General features: G+C 33.4%; 1 pseudogene; it reads right to left on the bottom strand.

Annotated features, from left to right (window-relative positions):
- Window positions 1-2,881: 2,881 nt before the first annotated feature.
- LOC149228926 (putative sugar phosphate/phosphate translocator At2g25520 pseudogene) lies at window positions 2,882-10,453 on the bottom strand (annotated as a pseudogene).
- Window positions 10,454-10,748: the final 295 nt, after the last annotated feature.

Genomic DNA, 10,748 nt, shown 5'->3' with positions numbered 1-10,748 from the left:
CTTCCAAAAATTCTCTACTAAAACGACATTTTCACAAAAATTTCACAAAAATATCACAATGCCCATAACCAATTAGAATAATATTTTTTTTAATCTCGTTTTCAAAGCTTAAAAAAATCGAACACACTTTTCTTTTAAAGGAAAACTTTAATAAAGACACCTCGTGTTTCAACCTTTTGAAAAAATTCCTTTAAAACCAGCATTAAAGCAACCCCTTTTCGCTTTTAAGAATAAAAAAATTCTTTTAAAATAATTCCATCACACTTTTAAATGCACACCTCATACTTTGGCCTTTTAAAGTAATCTCGTGATTTTTCATAAATCCTTTCGCAAGCTCTTTAAAATTTCAACCACGCTCATTTTAGTAACTCAGGCACGTCATAAGCACTTCACAAATATCATAATTATTTAATTATTTCACTTTATGTCAAATGATGGACGGCAACCGAACGTCCTTGATTCAATCGAACATTTTATTTAACGCTCATGTTGCCGTAACGAGCCACAGAGAAACTTTAAAAAAATACGATGAATCTTTATTTGTTTGACCGAACCTTCGTTATTTGACCAACGCTTCGTCGTTTGCACTTTGCACCACTCCGATGAGTTTTTATGGGCAATTTTGCCCACTTTTTCAATTTTAAAAATTCAAAATTTTACAATTACTAAGCTTGTGCGAAATGCGTCTTGCTGGGTGCGAAATTGAAGAATTGGGTTCTCTCTACAGGAGTGCAATTGATGCAGTTTCTTTTCTTCACAGGTGTGGAATTCAAGCTTCGTTTGTACTTTCCTTGGGCCTCTTATCCACAAACTCAGACGATATTTTCTTAAAAAAAAATTGAGACGCTGCTTTTTCGGGAGCCTTATGTGATTTGAAGGTTCTTCTTTTTGTCTTACGCAACATATTCTCTGATGCAGAATGAAAAAAATGGTGGAATATTCTCTGATGCAGAATGAAAAAAATGGTGGAATAAAAAATTGTTCATCTTAATATTACATATCAGTTAAATAAAATTATATTGAAAATACCAATAATAAATAACTGGAATGAAATTAAACTAACTAAAACTGAACTAATACACTTAAATGGACAATTTTAACACTAAAAAATAATTAAAATTAAATTTTCCACAAATTCATTAACCCTCACCACTAAAAAAATACATAATTTCCCACCTAAATGCATTCATTCCCACTTAACCACAAATTACAGTTGTATTTTTTATAATACATCAGTAAACATATGGATGATTAGATTTTAAAAATATTTTCTTTAATAAAATATAATGAAATGTAACATATGGATGATTAGATTTTAAAAATATTTTCTTTAATAAAATATAATGAAATGTTAAATTTAATATGAATAGGTGTACAATGAAATGTTAAATTTAATATGAATGGGTGACAGGTGTACAATGTGTTATGGGTTAAAAGATAATTAAAAAAAATTTAAAAAATTACCTAAACATTTATAAATTAAGATTAAATCATTTATCTTAAAAGTAAAAAAAAAAACATTTTTTTTAAGAATATATTCATATTAATAGATATTAATTGTAAATTAATTATTAACACCATTATAATAATTAAATATGATTAAACCACTTATTTTGAAAGCAAAAAAACAATTTTTATTTTAAACAAATTTATATGAATAACTATCGATTGTAAATTAACTATTAACATAATTACAATAGTTAAATATCTTAATACCATTCCATTCTAATTTTTGATATTGTCCAATTCACGTAAGAAGTATTAGAGAGAGCTTATATGGCATATATGATTGATTTATATAATTTTATGAAAAAAATTACAAGATTATGAATTTTTGGGAAAACTTTTTCTTTTATTAATTATGATTTTTTTTTTAATACATTTTCTTATTGTTATTATTTTTATTTTTATTTTCCAATTTTTAATTTAGTAATTATTTATTTAAAATAAGATTCATTTTTCTTCACCAATAAAATGATACAAAAATAAATTAATATTTTTTTATGTGAAAATATTTTTATATTTTATATAAAAATATATATATTTTCATTCTGGAGCCATTATTCATTATCAATAATTCAAAAAACTCAAAACCATTACATCAAAATTTATCATATCAAACTCTAATCATTCATTCTAACCATCCAAAATATATTCAATTAATTTCACAAAAAATAATATTTCTAAACATCTAAGGTTTTATATTAACACATAAATAAATATTTATTTTTAACACATAAATAAATATTTATTATTAAAAATAAATAAATAAATGACACAGTAAATTATTATAATCCTCATCTTACACATAAATATTTATTATTAAACCTAAGTAAATGGCACAGTGAATTATTATAATCCTCATCTTACACATGTTGACCTTCTGGAATAACTAATAAGACAGCCAAAATAATTGAGGAAACAAGGTGGATGGATCAGAGCATAGATTCAAAATCATGGAATTCCGCAATGAAGTTTTGTATGGCAAACAATAATATATTTAATAGCACCTTAGTCAGCACAAACAAGGAACACTTTATTTGACCAATAAAAGAAGCGACAGGGTTAGAACAGTCAAATTGTAAGCCATGCTTCTTGACAAATCAATGAACAGATGCCCACTTGAGATCTACGTTGGTACCAGCATGTCCATCATTATACACAAATCTCGTCAGACTCTTTTTCACTGTGAATAACTGGCCTGTTCCCTGCAAATAGATCTGGGGATACAGGGGCCAGTCCAATAATAATAATAATCTCTATAATCTCTATCACAAGACAATATTAATGATCTAAATACTTAATACTCAAGCTTGAGTTTGATTTTTCTGTACAAGTTCCGAATATCTGTTTGACAATCTCCCATTCTTCGTTATCAAACCTACTTCTTCGTCATCAGCTTATCTGCAGGTCTGAGATGCTTCGGCTGGCTGTCATTGGCCTTGAGAGCTTGAAGCTTCAAATGATTATAGTAACAGACAGCCAGAAAGGCCAGTCCATATCCAATCAAATTTATGACTGTAACCTCGTCCTTTATTACAGACCAAGAAAATGCAATGAGCAGCCAGTCCTTGACAACACCAGCAACATTCATCGTCAAGGCCGAGGTCTTTCCTATCAGAAGAAACACAGAAAGATTAAGAGCAAAAGCACAAGCAGAACTCATGCCAAATGTTATGTAATACAAATCAAAGGAAGAGGCCCTGTTCATCAAAAATGGGTATTCCACAAAAGCCCAGGGAATGTTGAGGCAACAAGGAGCAACACAGTACAAAGATGTGATGAGATTCAACTTAATCCCTTTTGAGGTCAGAAGAATTTGTATGAGAACCAAGCGGGTATCCTCACATGCAACTGCATCCAACTCGAGAATCACACCCCATGCATTCATCTTGGCCTCCCCATATGCTGCAATAGCAACTCCAACAGATATGGCCAACATATTGGCCATGGTCTCACCTTTATAAGCTTCTTTCTTTAGGGAAACTCCAATAGAATACACAGCAACGGGCATAAGAGCTTTCAGCATTTGAATAAACGATACTGAGAGGAAAACATAAGCAGAATTCGAAAACCAGAGACTCAAATAATACAGAGCTCCTATAGGTATTATAGATGAAATTGTTAGAAATCTGCTATTAGAAACAGCAAATGGCTGTTTCTAATCTTAAACTGCAAATGCTGTTTCTACTTTTAACGTTATGCAGTTTCTAATCTTAATGTGACCCGATCATTCTATAATTAAAGCATTAGATCTGTGATTAATCTTAAGCGTTGAATTGGTATATGATGGACATACCAGATTAGAGTTAAATGATATATAAAGGATTGGGTCCTCTCTCTCCCTCCCAAGAGTCGCATTCTTCTCCATCAAGAAGTGCATAAAGAAACAGGGCTAGAAAGAGAAACCGAATTCCGAGAAGAAGAGTAACCGTCAGGAGTCAGAAGAAAGAAGATGGCAACTATTACATCTTCCGCTGTTAATCAAGGTATGTCATCTTAAACAATAGATCATATTAAGTTCTGTTTGTGAAATATTCGGTATTGATGATCTTTGGGCTGTTAATTGGAATTTTTACATTTGGTATCAGAGCAACCAATCAATAACTGAATATTTCCTATGATTGCAATTGATCTGTTCTGTGCTTTACTCATGTGATTGAGCCTTCGGGAAATTGTGGGGGTTTCATGAAATGATCACGAAACAAATCCACCGCAAGCAAATTCTGCATAACGGAGTTGAAGAAGCAAGTGTTGCCAATATTCCTGAGTCCTTTGACTATGCGCCTATTGACCCCTGTTAGCATCCTTTCGTTGTTCTTCTTTCCTACGCATGCTTCACAAAAAGGGCAACCATTGAATGATGAACATGCCCGTCCAGGTCACCTAGAGATGCCATATAATGATGGATCCATAAGGCTTAATAAAATTTGGGATCCCTGTGATATAGAATTCCTGCATATATGAATCTCACAATTTATTTATTCACCATATCATTGTGTGTTCGCTGTGTATGTTGGAATGAATGTATTAAAATGCGGTGAATATAAGTTATTGAATCCTGGTAGATAGTCGAATTTGTGCATTGTAAGAAGACTAACAAAGCAATCATTTTTAGTACAGAGTTGAGTAGAACTCCTGTAGGAAAGTTACAGTTTCGATTGACGTTTGAAATTTGGGCATAAAAGTAATTGTTCTGTGACTGATTGTTTTGCATAAAGTATGTGTTATAAATCATTTATGCACATGAGATTTATGATTTTGTTAATCACCAAAGTGGTCAAAATCAGAATAATCATTTAGTGCATAAGTGACATAATGATTATTGATAGAAATTGCCAGTTATAATAATACCAATTAAAACTGGCGTCACTAATGATAGAACCTGAGAACTTACCCAAAGGAAAGTCTTGTTCTATATCTAGTTGACATGATGAGGTTTAATAGATATTTTGATTAAATAAATATTGATCATCCAAAGATGTCAGTTCTATTTAATTGAACATATTTGTTACCTACTTATGTTTTGGTATTTAATTATGTTAAGTATAGGATAGTATCTACCCAAAGGAGTGCTATATTATACTATTATGTCTACATCTGAATCGCGTTAGTTATGAGCTTATAGTTATTTCATTTTTAATTTGCAGGAGTTCCCATGAATACACATGCTTCATCTGTTACATTGTTCACTGGTGTTAATTTTTCTGAATGGAGAGAACAAGTCAATTTCCATTTAGGTGTTCAGGATCTCGACTTGGCACTCCTTGAGGATAAACCTGCTGCTCTTACAAAAGAAAGTACTGAGGCAGAAAAATCACACCATAAAGCATGGGAACGCAGTAACAGATTGAGCCTTATGTTTATTAAGATGACTGTTGCTAACAACATCAAGTCAACAATTCCACAAACAGAAAGTGCTAAGGAATATATGCAGTCTGTGGAAGAGCATTTTCGTTCAGTTGATAAGTCACTCGCTGGTACTCTTATGACAGAACTCACGACCATGAAGTTTGATGGGTCGCGAACTATGCAAGAGCACATTATAGAGATGACTAATCTTGCAGCAAGGTTAAACTCCCTGGGACTTACAGTAGAGGATTCTTTTCTTGTCCAGTTCATCCTGAACTCGCTACCTTCTGAATATGGACCTTTTCAGATTAACTATAACACTATAAAGGATAAGTGGAATGTTAATGAATTGGCCAGTAGACTTGTTCAGGAAGAAGGACGTTTGAAAAATCAAGTGAATCACTTAGTAAGTTTTGTGAGTAATAAAGTTGGTAAAGAAAAGAAAGGAAAATCAAGTCATTTCAAGAAGAAAAAGGTACCTGCTAAGAATGGGCAGGATAAGGAAAAGAAGGAACTAAAGGATGTTCAATGTCATTTCTGTAAAAAGAAAGGACATTATCAAAGTGACTGTCCGAAAAGGAAAGCTTGGTTCGAAAAGAAAGGTGATTATCTATCTTTCATATGTTTTGAATCAAATTTAGTTGAAGTTCCTATTAATACATGGTGGCTTGATACTGGTGCTACAACTCATGTTTCCAATAATATGCAGGGATTTCTTACGATCCGAACCATAAATCCAAATGAAGATCGTTTTCTCTTTATGGGAAACGGAATGAAATCTTCAATTGAAGGCGTTGGGACTTATCGTCTAATTATAGAAAGTGGATATGTATTAGACTTATACAATACCCTTTATGTACCTTCATTATCTAGAAACCTTATTTCCGTAAGTAAATTGGATATTTCTGGTTTTAGGTGTATGATTGGATCTGGTTGTTTTGATATATATAAGAATACTGATAATGTTGGTTCTGGTATTCTAATTGATGGATTATATAAATTGAAACTGAATGACACTTATGCGAATTCCTTGTTGAATGTAGTAAATAATGTTGGATGTAAACGTAGCATGTTGAATGAAAATTCTGCTTTCTTGTGGCATAAACGACTAGGTCATATATCCAAAGAAAGAATGATGAGATTAGTAAGTAATGAAATTTTGTCAAATTTGGACTTTAGTGATCTAGAATTATGTGTGGATTGTATTACAGGTAAACAAACCAAACATAATAAGAAAGGAGCCACTAGAAGCAGCCAGCTTCTTGAAATAATACACACTGATATTTGCGGACCTATGGACACTTCAGCCTTTAATGGAGAAAAGTATTTCATCACTTTTATTGACGATTTTTCCCGTTATGGTTATGTCTATTTGCTTCATGAAAAATCTCAATCTGTGAATGTCCTTGAGACGTTTGTAAAGGAAGTTGAGAGGCAATTAGATAAAAAGGTGAAAATCATAAGGTCTGATAGAGGTGGTGAATATTATGGTAAATATAATGAGTCAGGCCAGTGTCCAGGTCCATTTGCAAAATTCCTCGAAAGTCATGGCATATGTGCGCAATAAACAATGACAGGTACACCACAGCAAAATGGTGTAGCAGAAAGGCGCAATAGGATGTTAATGGATATGATTAGGAGTATGATGTCAGATTCTACACTACCTAAGAATTTGTGGTCGTATGCTCTCAAAACCGCTAATTATTTGTTGAATAGGGTTCCTAGTAAAGCTGTTCAAAAGACTCCTTTTGAGTTATGGACTAACAGGAAACCTAGCTTAAGACACCTGCATGTTTGGGGTTGTCCAACGGAAGCGAGAATTTATAATCCACATGAAAAGAAATTAGATTCTCGAACGATCAGTGGGTATTTTTTAGGTTACCCTGAGAAATCTAAAGGGTACGTGTTTTACTGTCCTAATCATAGTCCAAGAATTGTAGAAACTGGTAATGCAAGGTTCATTGAGAATGGTGAAGTCAGTGGGAGTACTCGAAGAGAAATAGTAGAAATAAAGGAAACAAGGGTAAATGTTACATTGCCTAGAATAGTTCCTCCATCTACTATTACTCCAAATGTTGTTCCAGCTGTTGTAGAACAACATGATGATAATGAACAACATATAAATGAAGAAGTACTTCCTGAAGGAAATGACTTACATAATGCTGATATGCATGAACCACAACAAGTAGCATTAAGAAGACCTCAAAGAAATCGTAGGTCAGCTATTTCTGATGATTATGTAGTTTATATGCAAGAATCAGATTATGATATTGGAATCAATAAGAATCCAGTTTCGTTTTCACATGCTGTAGAAAGTAAAGAGTCAAAGGAATGGATTAATGCCATGAAAGAAGAACTGAAATCCATGCAATAGAATGAAGTTTGGGATCTCGTTGAGTTACCACATGGCTGTAAAAGAGTCGGATGCAAATGGGTTTTTAAAACCAAACACGACTCTAGTGGTAATATCGAACGGTATAAAGCTAGACTTGTTGCTAAGGGTTACACTCAGAAAGATGGTGTTGATTACAAGGAGACATTTTCTCCTGTTTCGAAAAAGGACTCACTAAGAATAATAATGGCATTAGTAGCTCATTATGATTTGGAGTTGCATCAAATGGATGTGAAAACAGCCTTTCTGAATGGAGATCTTGATGAGGATGTTTATATGGATCAACCTGAGGGTTTTTCTGTAGAAGGTAAAGAACAATTGGTGTGTAAACTTAAGAAGTCAATATATGGGCTTAAACAAGCATCCCGGCAATGGTATATTAAGTTCAATACCATTATTACATCTTTTGGCTTTAAGGAAAATACGGTTGATCACTGTATATACCAAAAGATCAGTGGGAGCAAGTTTATTTATCTGGTCCTTTATGTTGATGACATCTTGCTTGCTGCAAATAATTTAAGTATATTGCATGAGACTAAGGAATTTCTCTCAACGAACTTTGAAATGAAAGATATGGGAGAGGCATCCTATGTGATTGGAATAGAAATATTTCGTGATCGATCACAAGGAATATTGGGATTGTCTCAGAAAGGATATGTCGAAAGGATTCTAGAGAGATTTGGAATGAGTAAGTGTTCACCTGGAACAGTTCCTGTACAGAAAGGTGATAAATTCAATCTCATGCAATGTCCTAAGAATGATGTTGAACGAAAGGAAATGGAATCAATTCCATATGCATCTGTTGTTGGTAGCCTAATGTATGCTCAAACCTGTACTAGACCAGATATCAGCTTTGCGGTCGGTATGTTAGGGAGGTATCAAAGTAATCCAGGAAGAGAACATTGGCAAGCTGCAAAGAAAGTTTTGAGGTACTTACAAGGCACGAAAGATTACATGCTCATGTATAGAAGATCCAATGAAGCGGAGGTGATTGGATATAGTGATTCAGATTTTGTTGGATGTATCGATACTAGAAAATCGACTTTTGGTTACCTGTTTATGTTTGCTCAAGGTGCCATATCATGGAAAAGTGCGAAACAGACTATCGTTGCTTCATCCACTATGGAGGCAGAATTTGTGGCATGTTTTGAAGCCACAATTCATGCATTATGGTTGCGGAACTTTATTTCAGGACTTGCGGTTGTCGACACCATTAGCAAGCCGCTGAAAATTTATTGTGATAACTCTGCAGCAATATTTTTCTCAAAGAACGACAAGTACTCTAAAGGTGTCAAACATATAGAACTGAAGTATCTTGTTGTGAAAGATGAGGTTCAGAAACAAAGAGTGTCAATCATGCACATCAGGACAGAACTTATGATTGCAGACCCTTTGACGAAAGGGTTACAACCAAGACAATTTAAGGAACATGTTCAAAGAATGGGTCTTGGTTGTATTAATAATAATTGATGTGTGACATTCTGAGCTCTTTTATGTGTTTCTGATATACAATTATGTGTCTCTTGTTTTAATGTAGTAGTACGTATTTTATGTAATTTTAAACAAGAAAGAGTCTTATAAAGATATTATGTTTAATCATTATGATATAAGACATTATGTGGACCATTATGCTGTTTTATATAAATTATGAGTATGAATTGATGGATTGCTGGTATTGTAGTATATGGAAGGGAATGCATTGAATTAATAGTGCACAACCGCCATAACTCTCAGCAATTTATCATAGTATGATGTTCAACACTTAATATTATGAATAGTCGGGTCAAGTGGGAGAATGTTAGAAATCTGCTATTAGAAACAACAAATGGTTGTTTCTAATCTTAAACTGCAAATGCTGTTTCTACTTTTAACGTTATGCAGTTTCTAATCTTAATGTGACCCGATCATTCTATAATTAAAGCATTAGATCTGTGATTAATCTTAAGCGTTGAATTGGTATATGATGGACGTACCAGATTAGAGTTAAATGATATATAAAGGATTGGGTCCTCTCTCTCCCTCCCAAGAGTCGCATTCTTCTCCATCAAGAAGCGCATAAAGAAACAGGGCTAGAAAGAGAAACCGAATTCCGAGAAGAAGAGTAACCGTCAGGAGTCAGAAGAAAGAAGATGGCAGCCATTACATCTTCCGCTGTTAATCAAGGTATGTCATCTTAAACAATAGATCATATTAAGTTCTGTTTGTGAAATATTCGGTATTGATGATCTTTGGGCTGTTAATTGGAATTTTTACAGAAATATACATTTCTCTGGTCATTTCAATGGGTTCAACCAGCTTGAAGACCCTTACAATGGCAACAGCCAGTGCTGAGCAGAAGCCCATGTGAATCATGGTGAGACTGATAGGGAATGGCCAATTGTACATACTCTTGTCCAGAATGTATTTGTTAAATACAATGACAGTGAAGTTGAGGAAGATCCAGATGGCCACATAGGAGTAGCTTACAACAATTTTCTTGAACAATTTCATACTATCTGATAATTCTTTTGCCATCCTCACAGAATAACAGGATCCAAAATCTGAAAATCTATGCAGCCTTCTCACTCCCCTCTCTTAAACTTTCAAATTATCATTCCCATGAATAAACTCAAACCCTACCTATTATTGAAACTCAAACCCTAGCTGTTATTGCTGGAGAGCAAACCCCAGAATGCAATTGGACTAGTAGCTTCTCCATAAAAGAAAAGCTGATACTACACAAAATTTATGGAGAACTGTACTGTATCTGATACTGGATTAAGATCCTAGTCCCTCGAAATCATAATCTTCCATTATCATACAGATCATACAGTAAAAGCTGAAAGCTTGTGAAAACCGACCCAAAATCTTCCTAATTCCATCATTCTTCAAATTAGTGAATAAATATAAGATTTATTATAATTTATAAAATATTATAATTACTCCAATTATCTTACCTATCATTCATTTCCACATAAAATCATACAGTTCTATGTTTATACAAACTCAAAGCTCATAAAACATA

The sequence above is a fragment of the Pinus tabuliformis genome, chromosome J (assembly GCF_031772625.1).
Source record: "Pinus tabuliformis cultivar Carrire ecotype Pingquan chromosome J, CPIR1, whole genome shotgun sequence".
NCBI lineage: Eukaryota > Viridiplantae > Streptophyta > Pinopsida > Pinales > Pinaceae > Pinus > Pinus tabuliformis.
The sequence above is the reverse complement of the archived record's forward strand: the minus strand, read 5'-3'. Positions and strand labels throughout refer to the sequence as shown.